Here is an 18,176-nt window from a genome sequence, read left to right as displayed (position 1 = left end):
TCTCATTGCAGGGGCTTCTCTCTTGTTGCGCAGCACGGGCTGTAGGGCACGTGGTCGTCAGTAGATGAGGCACGTGGGCTCAATAGCTGTGGTTCCTGGGATCTAGGGCACATGCTCAGTGACCGTGGCATGCAGGCTTAGTTGCTCCAGGGCAGGTGAGATCTTCCTGGACCAGGAATCAAAGCCGCAACTGCCGCATTGGCAGGAGGATTCTTAACCACCAATCCCACCAGGAAAGCATTGGGTTTTTTAATGGACTATTAATAATTATTTTAATAATGTACTCCCCTTTCATTGCTTAAAATGGTAATGTTATTAGTGCCGAGCACAGGATGTCTTTTGTTTGGTTGGTTGTTTTTGGATAAAGGAACATGAAGGGGGCAGAGTAAGAGGCTCCAGAGTATCTTTGCTCTGGATACCGCTGACAAGTCTTCCTTGAGGACCAGACTTCAGATTCCAATCTACCCAAAATAAGGACGAAAAGCCAGGTTCAATTCCTGGAGCAGTGGCCGCGGAGGCAGCCCCTCACATTCTCCTCTGGCAAACAATCACCAGTTCCTCTAGTGTTTAATGATACCTGGGGCTGGAAAGAACAGAAAAGGGGTGTGTGTGTGTGTGGGGGGGTGCTCGCTTGCAATAAGACAGTGAGGTGACGTCCATTTGGTGCTTAGAGTTTGAGGCAAGTAATGTCTGGGGAAGTTGAAACAAAAAGACTGGACTAGAGCTGTTTAGGTAAAATGGCTACTTGGGTAGGGGATGGTCTCCCATCTCTGATTCATGGCACCCAGGAATGGAAGTGCTCAGCGTCCCAGTGGCTCTCCTTTTGAACTGGCTCATCCATTACTAGGGTAATGATTTTCCGTCTGGGCAACAGCAAAGCCAAAGGCCTATTACACAGGCAACATAAAGTTAAAAAGACATTATGAGTAAAACGTTGGCTCTGGCAGGCTTTTGCCAACTCTTCTCAGGAGAAGATTGCCTGATGCCGCCACGTGTTTATTACACTTAATAATGTTTACATAATTCTTCCTTGAGCTCATTAGAGCTGTCAGATCCCAAGTAAATGTGCTCCCTCCTCGGTTTATCTTTAAAGACTTCGCAGTCAATAAAGCAAGATGAATGGCATCCAGGGCACAGAAGACATACGTACTCTCCCCGGCTTTGCAAACACTGACAAGTTAGACCCTCCGTACGCGTGGGCTCCGGGGTCTTAGGCCTCCATCTGAGCAGCCCCTTAGTTCTTAGTGCTTCTCCACCTTTAAAGGCTTGGGATCACCGAGAGCTGGTCAAACAGGGCCAGGCCTCGTCCTCAGTCCTCGGAGATTCTACCTCAGTAGATCTGGGGTGGGGCTCAGAAACGAGCATTTCCACCAACCTCCTCAGATGCTCTTCAAGTGCGTGGCCCTTCCGCCGTGTTCTAGGGGTGATCTGCCATCATTCCCTTATTCGGGGGTATCCCTTGACAATTCCAGGCGTCCTGGCCTAAGGCATGCAGCAGCAGCAGCAGCAGCAGCAGCGGCCACGCGGCGGTGGAGGCAGCAGGCTCTGAAGCCAGAGGAGAGCAGCCGCAGGGGTCGCAACTGCTCGCGTGCAAACCTGCGCTGGGCTCGCTTGGCTCAGCGCTGGGGTCGCCGGCGTGGAGAGGCGGGGCCAGAGCCGGGGCGGGGCCTGGCGCCCTGGCCGTGATCGGGGGTGGGGCCTGGTGCCCGGGGACTGGGGTCGGGGTCGGGGTGGGGCCTGGAGTCCGGGCGTGGGGGGGCGGGGCCTGGCGCCCAGGGGGGTCGGGGTCAGGGTCGCGGGTGGGGGGTGGTCTGGCGCCCGGGGCGGGGTCGGGGGCGTGGTCGGGGCGGTGCCTGGTGCCGGGGGCGGGGCGCGGCGCGCGGGGCTCGCGCTGTCTGCGCTCCGCGGCGGCTGCAAGGGCCGAGGGCACGGCCGGCGGGTGGCGCGCCGCGGGCTCCCGGGCAGCCCGCCGACAGGTAAAGCCGGGAGAGCGCGTTGGCGGGTCTTGCTGCCCGGCAGTGCTCAGCCCCGGAGCGTCCGGCCCGCAGACTGGGTCTGGGCCCCCAGGGCGTTTGCGGAGCATCCAGGGACTCGCGGCGGAGCCGGGGGTTTGCTTGTTTCGCGCCGGGGCGGGGCGGGGGGCTCGGGGCCTGCGGCCAGCCCGAGACGTCCGGACTCGGAGACAACTTTACCCAGCGGTCCTACTCTAAGTTCCCCGTATTGCTATTGTCTCGTCGCCTCCCGTCCGACAGTCTCCCCAGACTCCAGCTTTGTTCTCACCAGGCCGGACCCCCGGTCCCCCAGGGCGTGAACCCGGGCTCCGCTGGCAAGTTGCACCTGCTGGCTCCCTTCTCGTCCCTGCCGGGTCTGGCAGGGTCCCTAGGGCTGGTCACCTCGACACCGCGGCCGGCGGTTTTCGCGGGTCCCCTGGGCTCTGGGATCACGGGCGTTAGACACCCCCGCCTCCCCCCGGATGCGCGTGATTTGAGGCCGGAGGGAAGGCGAGAAAAAGTTTGGAGGTTCGGCTAGTGCTCTGGAGCCGGGAGCGCCCGGCTGCACACGGCACGAGGTGGAGACAGTGCTTGGGGCTTGGCGCCGCGCAGAGGGTCTCTGGAGACTGAGGTCCTGGTTGAAGAGACTCGTCCCGAGTGAAGGGCAGAGGCTCTAAGCCTGGACTGCCGGCGGAGGTGGGAGGCTTGTGGTGTGCGCTCAGGGGCAAGGCAAGGCTGGTGTGACTGCAGAAAGGGCGAACAAGAGAGGAAGACTGAGGTATAAATACATATATATATATATATATATATATATATATATATATATAATATAGTACCCAATGTACACTTTTCTTTTTGAACATAGTTTGGAATATTGTAAGGATGCCTCCTCAGACTGGAACTCCCAGAGGTGGGGGTGGAGACGAGAAACGGGTAAGTTTTACCCGGTGCTAGAGCTGGTTTGGAAAGCGAACAGGTGACAGAAGACTTCTTGGGGGTGTGTGCTCGCGCGCGCGCGCGCGTGTCTGTGCGTGTGTGTGTGGGCTCCACCGCGCGCGCGCACGTGCAGCGGCCAGGGATGCTGGACCGCCCTCGGACCCTCCTCCCTCCCGCCCTGCGCCCCTCGTCCCCCTTCCAGCTCCAGACCCCGGTGCGAGTTTTCCTGCCACTCCTCGCCTGAGGCTGGCGGGTGACAGCCGAGGTGACGGTCACGGAGTGGAGCAGACAAAGAGTGCACTCGGACGACCCTCCAAGGGCGAGGCGCCTGGGGGGAGGGTTGTGTCTGTGTGAGTGTGTGAACGTGTGAGTGTGTGTTTGGGTCCCCTTTCCTGCCAGCTAGAGAGACAGCATTGGTAGCAGAGGGATGAGGTGCGGAGAAAAGGTGAGGTAGGGCGGAGGAGACAGAACCCCTCAGGGGGATGGAGAGCAGACGTTTAAAACCACCTCGCGTGATTAGCTGTAAAATAGGTTCATTTTAAGGAGAGAAGCGGGGCGGGCTGCTGAACTAAAATTTTAGAGGATGGGGACGCAGTAACTTTGATTAATAAAGGTATTTCAGCGACCGGTGTTCAAGTGAGTCTGAGACCTCCCAAGTTTATTGCTTGTTTTAGATAATCGCCTTTGACAAGTCTTTCCAGTACCTACTGCAGAAGTACCTTTTCACTGTCAGAAAGAAGTAAAAGGCATATATACACAAATAAAATGCAGCTAAAATTAAGTTTAAATGAAGCTTTGAGCAGGATTAAATGGCTTGTGTAACTGCTGAATGTTGCTAAAGTACTGTCAGGACTATAAAATAGCCAGACAAAAATAAAGGAAAAAATAATTGTAACAAGAAAATGAAGGCTTTACAAGAACTTCAGTAATGAACACATAACAATTGATGGTATGATGCAGTAATTATTTTCGTATTTACGCCATTAACGATTGTAATTTAACGTTAATGTCCTGGTATTTTATTCCTTCTCATTTGCAGACAAAAGCACATCTGAGACACCATCAGGGAGTAATTTGGTAATATAAAGTCATGAATAGAAAACACTAAACCATGCTCAGAACTCTGACAACATAAAGCGTGAAACAAAATAACCTCATTTGCTGTTTATTATCTGTCTTTATAATTCTGTTTACCATCATTTGCATAAATGAATAGCTAAATTGTATAGTATATCCCTTTTAGGAAAAAAAAATACTTGATGCTTTTAGATAGACCGGGAGGGAGGGGAGGGGAGGGAATGGTAGGTAATTCTTACATTAAGCACGAAAAAGATTTTTTTAAAAACTTTGTGGGATTAGAAACCTTCTGGAAATAATCAGAGCAAATTTAGCCTACTTTAGGCATCCTTAATTTATTTAACTTGGTTCAAGTACTTTTTAACTATATATGTAATTAGTCTATGGGCAAATCCTAAACTTCTTTCCTAGCTAATCTTAACAAACCAAATCGAAGTATTCTATCTTACATCATGAAGCAATTTTTGTTAACCTAAAAATCTTTTTTTTCTTCTTTTCAAACTTTCAAAGGATAAATTTTCTGAAATGAAGGAAGAGTTTTTTTGGAGGAAGCTCAAAACAAAATCCTTTCAGCAGAATTTTAAGTTAATAACATTTTAAGACAAACATCAGAAGTCACAGATTTTAGAACTACTAATTATTTTAACCTTAGGATCTTTGCTAAAATTGTCTTATTCATATGGCAAAGGGAACAACTAATAACTGTATTAAGAGGGCTGTGAAGTAAACATGCCAGCCGAACAGCTGAGCAGAACGTGTGTGGTTGGGGAAATCAGTTGATCCCATCAATGTCTTAAAAAATCCATTTATTCTTGCCAGCACACAAAATATCATCATGATGATTGAATGCACCTTTTCCTTCCTATACAAATACATTAGTCTCATGTGGAACGGCACAATGAAATCAGTATTACCTGAGAATGGATTCTGTATGGAAATAGGAACCTTGTATGTATTTTAAGTGCAGAGGGGAAGAAAGAATAAGTGACAAGCAAGCTGTTCATTATAGTGGAGACTGGTGATTGTATAAGATCAGGGTGTATTCTTATAGTTTTGCTGGTTACAAATTTGGGAAATGCAACTGTGTGAACAAAGTACATTTTCAATACAGGTTTAATTATTATGCTCATCCTTGAAGAAAGTCACTATTCCTGTTATCACTTTTATATTCCAAATATTTGAAACACTGGCCAATTTCTCTGTATTTGTATTGTTTCTTATGTCATTGTTCTATATGGAAGTTCTCTATTTTTCTTTGTTTTAAAGGCTTAAATCTGACTTCTGGTTAATTTATTCACTGCTGTGACATATTTACTAAGTACCCATTATTAGCTATGAGATACTGTGCTTGGTGCTAGGAATTCAAAGATGACTTGGATTCAGTCCCTGTACTTAGAAGGTGAGGAAGACAGTTATGCAATAAATGTAATAAAATGTCATCCGTGGAAGTTTGTCTAGGACTTTGGAATAAGACAGATTGGGTTCAACTTTCAGTTCTGCCTCTTACTGGCTGTGAGACCTTGATCCAATTTTAACCTTTCTGAGCATCAGTTTTCTTATCTGGTCAAGGCGGGGAAATAATACATCTCTGAATCACAGAGTCCTGAAGATGACATGTCAACGTATTTTAATGTTTTCCGTCTTAAAAACAGAAAACAGCCCGGGAGCCTGTGCTTCTCGGCGTCTCTCACGCCATTTCTCCGCCCCAGCTGCCGCCATGCTTCTAGCGATGCCAAGTCTGCACACCCTCTCTCCATGTTGTTCACCCCACACCCACATGGCTTTTGCCCCCACCACCTCTGGAAACAACATCTGTTGAGATTAGCAGTGACCTCTGTGTGGCCAGATCCAGGGAGCCGCATACTTCTTCAACTTCCTGGCGCATCTGAAAGAGTTGACTGGTCCCTTTTAATTCATAGGCTGTTTTCTCTTGGCATCAGTGATTTTAGTGGCTTCTGTGACACTGTCCATCTCCAATTTTCCTCGTTAGACTTTTCCTGTTTCTCAGCTGGCTCTTCCTGCTTTGTCTCTAAATGCAGGTTGGATCATTTTTCCAACCTGTGGCTGCATCCTGGGCCCCGTTCTTGTGTCTCCATCCCATACCCGAATGAAGTTCCACAACTAAAGAAAGTTCAAGTAGTCATCCTTTTGAATGGTCTGTTTTTTCTCATGGCTGACAGAATACAAAGGCTAATATAGGAACATAATTAGGAGAATGAGTATCGAGCCTGTAAATGTTGACATACAGAATTTTTGACAAATGCTAGAAACCGAAAGCAAAATAACTGGAGTAAGTGGACTGCTGGGGCCAACACCCAAGCCATTGTCTCTCTAGCTGCCCCCTCTTTCAGTTGGGAAGTTGCATTCTTAGCCACATGAGCATCCTTGAGTCCACATTACTTTGCAGTCATCAAATTTGAGAGTTAACAAGGTTTAACTTCCAGGAGGTAGCAATGAAGTCCATGTAACCGTGTAAACAAGTCTTGGTGACGTAATTGGAATGCAAAGATCAAGAATAGTCTGAGCTTCACTTTTCTAAAGACAGAGGCATTTTCATTCACAAAAGAGGCACAGAGACGCGAGAGCTGGTTCCACTGTGAGTGTCCCCTGGAGTCTGCTGGTCTGGTCCCAGCCTTTCCCTTGGGTGACAGAGGCGGTAGGCCCAGCCTCTCAGTGATCCTCCTGTCTCCCTGTCCTGTTCTTTCTTCCTCTTCCTGCTCTTCCACTGCTTAGTTCCTTTCTCTGCTTTCTTCGGGGCTTCCTTTTTGTTTCTACAGCTTCTCTTATTCCTTTCCTTTTGATACCGAGCAGGGCCCCGTGGGGCTCCTGGGCACAAGGCCTCTCTTTGTCCCCCATCTCTTTGATCACAGTAAACAGCCTTCATTCAGCCTCCATGACCCTCCCTGAGTTCCAATGGGCAGATTTGAGCAGTTGTTAATTAGGGGAGGGAGGGGGATGCAGAGACAAGGGAGGAACAGTCAAGAGACAGTCATGCAGCCTTGGAACAGGGTCCTGTTTCCCCACAGGACACACACAGCAGTATCTTTGAGTTGTTTTGCAGATACTGAAATCCCGTCCAGGTGGGAGAAGTTAATGATCAATGATGGTGTGCTGCCCACAGGCATGTAGATTTCAGACCAGTCGGACCTGAAAGTCAATGGTGCTGACTGCTGCTTAGCACCAACCCATCAGAAGAATGTCACCGAGCTGATGGTGTCCTCTTTGAACCATGACTATAAGACGTCTGAGTATCTTCCCTAAGCTGGGACACATGTCTCTAAGGACATGACCCTGCTCTGTCCTCCTTTGCCTGGCAGAGTAATAAGGCTAGCCTTTTCTCCTTCACCCAAAACTTGATCTCCAACATTCAATCCAGCCCCAGTGCACAGAGAAGCTGGGCTTTCAGCATCAGCGCCTTTTCCCTTTCTTCTGTCCCTCGTTATTCTTACTGTCTTCCTTCATCTTTCGTGTGTGTGCATAGTCGCTCAGTTGTGTCTGACTCTTTGCAACCTCATGGACTGTGCCCACCAGGCTTCTCTGTTTATGGAATTCTCCAGGCAAGAGTACTGGAGTGGGTTGCCATTTCCTGCTCCAGCAGATCTTCTCGACCCAGGGATCAAACCCAGGTCTCCTACATTACAGGCAGATTCTTTACCACCTGAGCCACCAGGGAGTATAAGCAAAAGCAAAATGGAGATGTCTGCGGGCGCTTTTGCCCAGTTGTTAACCACCGTCGTAGGACTGAATCTACGGCTCAGCTCCTGCCTTTTGTTTGCTGGTCTTTGCATCCATCACTTGGAGCTTGTTTCAAGAACCTTATAATTCTTGCCTCAGTTTTCCCTGTATCAGCTAAGAAGCATAGAAGAAGTGGAAGAAATGGACCCATACTGCCATGCTGTAAAATGACCTTTTTCCAAGAAGGAGTCTTTGCCACCAGGTGACATAACGGGGCCCTCCCTGCTTCTAGAGCTCAGGCACTGTTTGCGTCCATCTTCGCAGTAATGATGACAACTTGAATAATGGTTTAAATGGTGATAACTAATACGTATGGAGTCCTCGCTGTGTGACAGAGTCTGCGCTAAATGCTTGATACGTGTGTTAGTTTTTCTTCACTCCCAGTGAGCCCATATTAGAGGGGAGGAAACAGCCCAAGCGCGGCTAATTGCCTGAGGAGAGGTTGCAGGACTCAAAGTTCGGGAGGGGCAGCTCATCTCTTCTTAGCTGTGGTGCCCTTCCATCCTGCCGAGACACTCATATTCTGTGTCTCTGATGACGTCCTACTGATGACGGGCTGCAGGAATGCCCTGAAGCCGCAGTATCTGCTCTAGTAACACTTCAGAGAAATAATGGGGGGCAGGGGTGGGGTGGGGGGCAGAGAATGGCATTCATTTTGACCTGTGGGCTCAGCTTGTAGAAGAGGTCAACTGGGTCCAGCTTAGGGCGAGAGCCTTACAGGAAAGCCTAGTGAGGGCTGCTCATCATGGTCCTCTCTCTCTGGTGTGGCTCCTGGGAAGCCTGAAAACTAGAGGGGCTTTCCTGTGGGACTAAGCCAAGCCTCACAGCTTTGGGAAAGCCTCGAGGGACTTGAGGGCCTTCTTGATCGTCAGCCTCTCTAAATCAATGCACTTTTTAACTTTTGAAAAAGACATGCTATAGTTTGTCTTCAGTGACAATGAATGGTACAAAGACTGGGTTTGAGCAGAGAGGGAGCACCGTGGCCTTGTGTGGTGAAGTGAGCCTTGTCCAAGGAACCAGTGTGATGGGACCCCCCCCCCCCCACCTGCCCTTCCACAAGCGGAGGTGATCTCTCTGATCCTTTGCAGAGTCAGCGCCTGGGAGGCCGTGACTGCTGTGTGAGAGGAGGGCTGAGCATGAAGGAGGCAGCAGTGGGCAGTCAGTGCCTCATAAGGACTTCCAAGATGAGCCTTGTGCTCTGATAGAGTCCGTTCCAGAGCCTAGTTTGAAGTATCTGAGGAAGTGGGCAGTCAAAACACAGGAGTCTTTCTAGAGTTCCCTGACTGATGACCTTGTTTCTACTTTTGCCTCATAAGGGAAAGTCGCTCAGTCATGTCCGACTCTGCGACCCCATGGACTATACAGTCCATAGAATTCTCTAGGCCAGAATACTGGAGTGGGTTGCCATTCCCTTCTCCAGGGTATCTTCCCAACCCAGGGATCGAACCCAGGTCTCCCGCATTGCAGGCGGATTCTTTACCAGCTGAGCCACCAGGGAAGCCCTTGGCCTCGTAAGACAGGCCTTATTCAGATGTTACGCTGAGCCCCGTACATACAATCATGTTCCATTCTGATAGTGCGTTTGTAAATCCAGTTTGTTAGTAAGTCTGACAAAGGTACCAACTAACATCATCAGCTATATAGTACTGCGCTGTAATAGGTTTATAAGACTTTTCCATAAGTAATACGTGCATGAAAAACAAACACAAAAAAATGAAACATTTTAAATCTTACAGTGGAGCACCTTGAAAGGTAGAGTAGTAGAGTACCACAGCTGGCGTCCCGGGGCTGGCATCGAGCGGACAGGCAGGAAGAGATACGGCAGGAGGAAGGGGAGGTGGGAGACAGTAGCGCTGAAGGACCAGCAGCAACCGGAGATGGAGGGCAGGCTGCAGGCTCACGCGTGCCTGATGCCGACGGCACGTGCCTTCATGTCTTTGAAAGTTCCCAACTTGGAGGTTCCTATGCAGGGGACTTCCTGTAATCAGAATAAGACACTTAGTGAGGGGTTGCTCACACCGTCCAACTTCTCACTCTTACTGAAAACCCAAGACCTTGCAGGGGCCTAGGAGGCTCTGTGTGCGTGCGCTGCCCTTGGTTATCCTGTGGCCTCATCCACTGGCCTCCTTATTGAATAAATGAATGATTTTTGAGGGAACAGGGGATATCGAAGGTGCTCAATAATGTCTTTTGGACAAATAAAGAAGAGACTTGCTGTTTCCGTGGTGACAGTAGCAAAGATAACGTTAGACACAAAAGGCGTGGGGACAACTTAGTGAGTGGAGGAAGGGAGGAAAAGGTGGCTGTTAGAACTTCTTGTTCAGTCGCTCCATTGTGTCTGACTCTGCGACCCCATGGACGGCAGCACGCCAGGCTTCCCTGTCCTCACCAACTCCCGGAGCTTACTCAAATTCATGTCCATTGAATCGGTGATGCCATCCAACGATCTCATCCTCTGTCGTCCCCTGCTCCTCCTGCCTTCAGTCTTTCCCAGCATCAGGGGCTTTCCCAATGAGTTGGTTCTTTGCACCACATGGCCAAAGTATTGGAGCTTCAGCATTTGTCCTTCAAATGAATATTCAGAACTGATTTCCTTTAGGATGGATTGGTTTGATCTCCTTGCTGTCCAAAGGACTCCCACGAGTCTTCTTCAGCACTGTCAGAACTGCTGGTTGGTAATCAAGAGTTTGCATGATCAATTTTTTCATTCATCTGGCAAGTATTTACTGAGAACTGGCTGTGTACCAGGCACCAGTCTAAAGGGTGTCTGTCCTTCCGTGAATGAGCAGTCACTGGCTTCTTGTGGCTGACATCTATTAGGAGAAATATATTACAACTCAGTAGACAAAATGATAATGTCAGGGAATAGTCCATCCTATGAAGAAAACTCCAGCTTGGAGGCGTGAGAGGAGAAGTTTAATTGTGGATCCCAATACCTTTCTGGTTTTAAACTCTGTCCCCCTCTCTCCTGTGCTGAAAATCATACTGAATGCAAAGATGAGTACAGTTTAAATAGTCTCATACAGTCTGACTGTATTGCCTTGTCTTCCTTAAGATTTTCCCACTAGTTATTAAGACCTGCTGCTACTGCTAAGTCACTTCAGTTGTGTCTGACTCTGTGCAACCCCATAGATGGCAGCCCACCAGGCTCCCCCATCCCTGGGGTTCTCTAGGCAAGAACACTGGAGTGGGTTGCCATTTCCTTCTCCAGTGCATGAAAGTGAAAAGTGAAAGTGAAGTCGCTCAGTCGTGTCTGACCCTTAGTGACCCCATGGACTGCAGCCTACCAGGCTCCTCTGTCCATGGGATTTTCCAGGCAAGAGTACTGGAGTGGGGTGTCATTGCCTTCTCTCTATTAAGACTTACTGTACAAGTATTATTTGAAAAACAAAGAGTTTGACAAAAGAAGGTCCTGGAGTGGTGGTTTCTGTGAATCAACTCTGCACTTAATTTTAAAACTGTAGCCAGTGTTTCATGGGTACAATGGCAATTGTAGTATTCTTTTGAAAAATAATTTAATAAAGAAGTCAAACATGGAGTAAAGAGCTTTTTCTTGCCTTCACACATCAATACATTATAGTTAAAAGAGATCATTCTGAAAAATTTAAATTGAAAGAGGTTCAATTTCCGTGTGATTTTTCATTACTTAATTTTCTCAGCACCACTTTAGCCCCTTTATTTTCTTGTTGGTGTTAATTCATCATGGCAGTGATAGAACACAAATACAGGTTCTGAATCAATAGGATTGGCTTAGAAACATACATAATTAATGACAGAGTGAACAATTAGCATCAAAGAAATGATGATTGCTATGGATGAAGCATTCAGAGCATTTCTGATACGACCAGGTGGGGTCACAGGTGACCGTGGGGCCTGGATTCATTTTCAATCACCGCCTTTAATAAGGTGACACGAACTTAGTGGCTTAAAACATTCAGTTCAGTTCAGTTCAGTCGCTTAGTCGTGTCCAACTCTTTGCGACCCCATGAATCGCTGCACGCCAGGCCTCCCTGTCCATCACCAACTCCCGGAGTTCACTCAGACTCACGTCCATCGAGTCCGTGATGCCATCCAGCCATCTCATCCTCTGTCGTCCCCTTCTCCTCCTACCCCCAATCCCTCCCAGCATCAGAGTCTTTTCCAACAAGTCAACTCTTCGCATGAGGTGGCCAAAGTACTGGAGCTTCAGCTTTAGCATTATTCCTTCCAAAGAAATCCCAGGGCTGATCTCCTTACACATTTATTATCTCATAGCTTCTGTAGGTGAGTCCAGGCAGACTTGGCTGGATACTCTGCTCAGGGTTTCTCCCAAGGCCAGAATCAAGGGATGGCCAGCCTGAGATTTATCTGGAAGTTCTGGGAAAGAATTTGCTTCCAGACTCACTGACACTGATGGGAGGATTCGGTTCCATATGGTTGTGGAACTGAGGTCCTCCCCTCCTCATTGGCTGTCAGCTGGGGATTGTCCTCAACTTCCAGAGGCATTTCTTGGCCCGTGGACCCTTCCACCTTCCAAACCAGCACCAGTGAGCTCAGTCCTCCTCATTCATCAAACCTCTCTGCTGTCCTTTGCCCACGCAGCTCCTCCTTCCTGCCAGAGAAGGTGGCCTGCTCCGTAAGAGCTCCTGAGACTGGGCCCACCCAGGTAATCCAGGATAGTCTCACTATTTTAAGGTCAGCTGATGAGTAATCTTTTTTTCCTTTTCAGGTTTTGAAAACTGAACTTTAGTTAGTTTACAATGCTGTGTTCGTTCCAGAGTATAACAGTGATTCTGTTATACATGGATATATAGATAGATAGATGTTATTTTTCAGATTCTTTCCCATTGTGGCTTCCCTCATTGCCCAGACCATAAAGAATCTGCCTACGATGCAGGAGACCTGGGTTCAACCCCTGGGTTGGGAAGATCCCTGGGAGAAGGGATAGGCTACCCACTCCAGTATTCTTGGGCTTCCCTGGAAACTCAGATGGTAAAGAATCTGCCTGCAATGGGGAAGACCCGGGTTCAGTCCCTGGGTTGGGACTATCCCCTGGAGAAGAGAATGGCAACCTGCTCCAGTATTCTTGCCTGTAGAATTCCAGGGACAGAGGAGCCTGGTGGGCTACTGTCCATGGGGTCACACAGAGTTGGACACGACTGAGCAACTAACACTTTCACTTTTCCATTATAGGTTATTACAAGAAATTGAATATAGTTCCCTGTGTAATACAGTAATCTAAATTTCTGCAAAGTTCCTTTTCCCTAGTAAGGCAACACATTCACAGGAGAGCTATCAGAGAGCGGACAATATGGGGGCCTAAAATTTTGTCCATCTTGGGAATATCCTTGTCAACTGAGACAGACCAGATGACCTGACAAGTAGGTGGATTTGAAACCTATACTCCTTTGGCGAAGGAGGAAGTGGTGTTCTTTTAGTAAATCTTGTACTCAAACCACTGCAGATTAAAGGCACCCTTGGTGTTCAAACAACAAAACAAACCTTGCTTTTTTAGTATTGAAACATGAACTCTGAAAAGCAAGCTTAAGTAAATAAAGGAAACACTTTTGTCCTGTGGTGGAATACACCTGGATCAGAAGGGGCTCAGCAGGACTCGTGGCTGAGAACTCAGAGGTGGCCGCTCAGCTCCAGGCACTTGCTGTGCTCTGGAGCAATTTCAGCCTCTTAATGACAAATGTGAGACTTGAAATGATGGCTTTGAAATCTGAATTTTTCCGGGAGTCTGGAAATCTGTGTAAAATCTCCAGAGTTCCTTTTTTTTTTTTTTTTTTCCCAATGCCAACTAAATCAAAATTAAAATAATAACAGCAAAACTAACATATTGGGTGCCTAAACTTGGCTTTCTGGCTGCCAGTTCGCAATGTATAGTTTTATTCACAGTGAGTAAGGTGCATGTTTGAGTAAGAAAAGGTTTTTAATGTGATACAAAATACTTTCAGAGTTGGTGTGGGCAAAGTTGTCAGCTACTCCAGTAGAACCAAGAAATGTTTGCCTTTGGCTTCCAGATGCGAGCGTGAGCCTTGGTTACCCATTTTTGTTTCATTTGTAAAATGAAGGAAGTAAAACTCTAATGCTGTTTCCTGAGGGTTTAACCTTACAGAAGTGTTTAGAATGCCACTTTTTCTTGGGTGATACTCCTCAGGTTTCCGCAAGCAAAAGGGACCAGGGAAAAGTGTAGTGAATTATACACTGAATTTGAAAGAATGTGAAGAACAGTTTGGATAACCCAAACGTGGGTCCCAATTTGCAGAAAATGACTTTTGTTTTCAGAAATTGGGTGAATGTTCTTTACAGACACCGATTTAAAGGGACAGTTTATCTTAGAACGAAGTGCGTGAGAAGGCACTGAAATCCCCTTCTACTGGCTGAGCTTGAGGTTCATAAGGTTTCCAATAATTGCCTCCTGTTGGGTGGAAACGGGTAAAAGGATGGTGGGATAGTTGGCAGAACAGCTGTGAGTCAAACAATAGAGCTTTGACTTAAGGCTCTATCGCCCGCCAGTTGTGTGACCATTGGCAAGGTTATTTCACTTCTCTGAGACTGTTTTCTCAGCTGTAGAACAGGATCATTAACACCTAACTCAGAGGTGGTTGTGAAGATTAAGTGGACTGATGGGCTTAAAGCATCTGGGTTCTTCTTACATGATTCTAGATTGGAACACCCAGGATTTTATCAACCACTATCAATTCTCATGCTGTGGATTTAAAAATGACCAAAGATATAACTCTTCGCTCTGATGCTGGGAGGGATTGGGGGCAGGAGGAGAAGGGGATGACAGAGGATGAGATGGCTGGATGGCATCACCGACTCGATGGACATGAGTTTGGGAGTTGGTGATGGACAGGGAGGCCTGACGTGCTGCTGTCCATGGGGTTGCAAAGAGTCGGACACGACTGAGCGACTAAACTGAACTGAACTGAAAGGTGTAACTGCCCATATGGGGCCAGGGTTTATCTGCCCCTTGCTAAATGAAGCAGTGAGGACATGAAGGGGTGGTATAGGTAGAATTCAGACCCTGGGTGGAAGCTTCATCTCTTCTGAGACTGTTGCTGGCTTAGTTGAGGGTTTCTTCTTTCCCAGAAATTCCCAGCATGGAATATTGCTGTGGTTTCATGGCAGCATTTTCAAATTTGTGCCCAAGGACCTGGATCCACACACTGCTTTTACGATACACCAGCCTCTCCATAGGAACGTGGTAAAGACACACACTATCTGAGCCTTTTGTATGAAATAGAAAATTAAGATATCTCACTCACGGTGGGCTTGAAGGGATTGCTGGAGGCAACATATATAAATACCATTTATGGCTTAGGAATCCAAATGGTTGCCGTTTTCTAGTACACCTGCTGGGCTGTTTTCTTTGGTCTGGCATGAGTAAGAGAAAAGCAAAACTTGAAAATGACTTGAAGCACAAATGTGAAGGTGACACCCAGTCACTAGTCACTACTGAATCACTTAATGAATATTTATTGAGCATCTAACCTGTTTCAGGTACACTAGGTGTCCAGGATAAAATCAAAACACAAAAACCAATGACACAGTGCCTGACCCCGGGGGAACTGGGCTCTAGCTCTGAAGATAAACATTGTAATGCCTTGTGATACGCATGGCGATTCAAATTCTCGCAAAGTATTTTGGAGAGCACTGGGGCAGATTCTAGGAAGACACTTGGAATGAAATATGTTACGGTGTTTTTGCTGGAGGTTAGTATCTAGGAGATGCTCTCAAAGATGAAAAACAAAACCAAATGTCTGTCTATTTGCTTTCTTGAACTTTGAGTTATATATTCAGTGGAGTAATTCCATGGATATTTCCTCAGTTTTCCTACCTACGGTCATCTTTCTAAAAATATTACATAAGATTTAAAATACAATTATAAAAAAAAAAGAAAGAAATTTACCTGCCGTAGCCCTAGATGCCAAAGCACATGGCCATGAGCTTGTGATTGGTCAGAGCTGTTGCCTCGGTCAGGGTTACCGTAACCTTCTAAAACTGCTACTGGGAGTCAGAGAGAATCCTTCCTTAAAGATATTCTGGAAGGTGTGTTTCAGTTTTGATGACTTGTGAAATACCATAAAGTATTTTAGTAAGGTCAAGCTTAGAACTAGATTTCAAAGAAAACAAGTTAAATTTATAGTAACCCCTTAAATCAAAATTGAATGCTATTGCATACTCACTTTTTAGATGAGTAGAAAAATCAGACCAACAGCAGGCAAGTTAATTACATGGTTCTATTACTAATAATCTTTTATAATATAATGGAGAATAACTAATAAAATAATTTACTCTCAGTGAGATCATTAGCAGACATTTTATAATTATAAATAGGAATTTTATAGCTATTAATGATAATGGATTGCAATGGGTTTAGAAACAATTGAAATATTGACATTTTAGAAATTATTTAACTTTTATTTATTAATGCACATTTTTTTAGCTTTCTATCCATTGCCTTTTCTGTTATTATATAGACGTACTACAATTAAACGTGAAGGAGCTTATTGAAAAATGGCTTTTTTGAGTTTTAATAATCAGGAGACAGAAAATATATCCCTGGACTCTTGTTTTTAATTGATGTTGTCTATTTTCGTGCTCCAAAGGCCTAATGATGCATTAAGAGTTTTCCATTTTTGTTGGTTCGATTTTCTATTGGGGAACATTCCTGAAAGTCATAGAATGAAGTCGGGAGGGAAAAGATTGAAAACTTCCCAAGACTGACTACAGTTATGGAAATAAGCTTATGATGGGAAATAATGCAGGCCATTTTCATTTTTAGTTCTTATCAGAGATTCATTATACTTATATATAAAACACAGAAATTATTCCATTATAAATTCAAAGCTATAGTTAGATCAGCATATTAAGAACCACTTCAAAGTGGAATTATTTTATCATTTTGAATTATTTCCCTTATAGCAGAAGAAATGCCAGTTGGGCTGCAGATTATAGAGGACTGTCGTCTCTCCCTAGAAGAGTTAGCAATATGAATATTGTTTTGTGAGGAATGAGATTTGGGAGTTGAGAGTGATCTTATTAGCACCAGACTCCCTTGGCTAATAATCTCCCGACTATGGGATCTATATTAAATCCTTTTCTATTTATATTCTTTGGCAGGCTCTTATTCTTGGCCATTGTGGAGATTTTGTTAAGTAATAGTTCTCTTGAGAAATCATGGGTGCTTTCTGAGGTCACGGTCTCCGGAGAGCCTAAACAGAGGGCTATACATCCTCCCTCCAGTTAGGAAGCCGCACTGTGCCCATTTGCTTTAACACATACTTGATTTGTAAGGTTTCTGACATTCCTTTCTTCCAAGAATTTAAGAGTGATCTATCACTCTTTATTTTGTGAGGCAAAATTGATTAGGGAAAACAATAAACATAATTCTTGAAGCGGGAAACCCAATATATTTTGAATACTTGCCTGGGCTGCCATAGCAATCCTCCTGTGTTCGTTCTCTAGAGACCGCTGGGCCGTGCCAAAGGGGGCCTGGTAAACAGTCCTCACGGTATTTCCTTTTATGCTGGAAGGAATTTCACCCTTGGCCTTTATTGTTATCATTTTGCTCTGACAGGACAAGAAATCCATCACCTTCCAGGTACTGATACCTGTTCGTTGCGGTCAGGTTGTTTCCAGACGGAGGAAATCTACCAGTGTGGTGGTGGTGTTCTTGAACACCCACCTCAAGGTTTCAATGATAGTCGTGGTTTAAAAACAGAGATGGATTAGGTGGGCAGTGCTGGCGAGCAGAGGGCCACGTGTTTTACTAGGTTTCAAGGGTCACCTGAAAGGCAATTCCGTTTCAAACTCTGTGGACTTCGAACAATCTATTTCCAGACAGAGATCAGCCTAAATGGATGAGGGGTCAGTTTTGGGGAGTTGGTATTTGGTGAAAGGTAGATTTTAAAAGATGTCAAGACTTCATTTCCCACCTTACCCTTACTACTAACTCTCTGTGGGCCGCAGACAGGTGACTATTACTCTGGGTTTAGGCGTTCTCACTTGGGCACCTGCCCACAAGGATGTGTTAAATTTACGTGGGCCAAGTAACTGGCACATTACAGACTCATCGTGTAGAGTGAGCTCCATGCACTCACTTCTGATGGGTGCTCAGATTTAAATAAAATGTGTCCCCCCTATCTGCCCACACAGTAGCCCGCTCCTGTCAGATGAGCCTGAAGACCAGGTAAGCCTTGCGCTCCTCCAGGTCGGGTCCTCAGTGGGCGGCAGCAGCCTCTCCTGGGAGCTGGTGAGAAATGCAGAGTCCTGGGCCCCACCCCAGAGCCGCGCAGCCAGAAGCTGCCTCTGAGCCAGGTGACCGTTGATGCGCGTCCAGTTTGAAGGGTGCTGTGGGTCCTCCCCCGACCTTGTCGGTTCCCTGTGCTCTGCATTGTGGGGGTCTCTTCCGTGTCTCTGCTGCTTGCTGGGGTGGTGTTGGGG

At 46.5% G+C, this 18,176-nt stretch overlaps 1 protein-coding gene across 1 annotated transcript in view; it reads left to right on the top strand.

The window, feature by feature from the left end:
* The first annotated feature begins 1,913 nt into the window (after window positions 1–1,913).
* The window catches only part of RARB (retinoic acid receptor beta), an 869,358-nt gene continuing 853,095 nt past the window's right edge, over window positions 1,914–18,176 (top strand). Inside the window, exon 1 of the mRNA XM_042241494.2 lies at window positions 1,914–1,976. The gene's annotated coding sequence lies outside the window, so the exon portion shown is untranslated. The remainder of the gene's footprint in view (window positions 1,977–18,176) is intronic.

This window comes from Ovis aries, chromosome 26, assembly GCF_016772045.2.
Source record: "Ovis aries strain OAR_USU_Benz2616 breed Rambouillet chromosome 26, ARS-UI_Ramb_v3.0, whole genome shotgun sequence".
NCBI classification, from domain to species: Eukaryota; Metazoa; Chordata; class Mammalia; order Artiodactyla; family Bovidae; genus Ovis; species Ovis aries.
The sequence above is the reverse complement of the archived record's forward strand: the minus strand, read 5'-3'. Positions and strand labels throughout refer to the sequence as shown.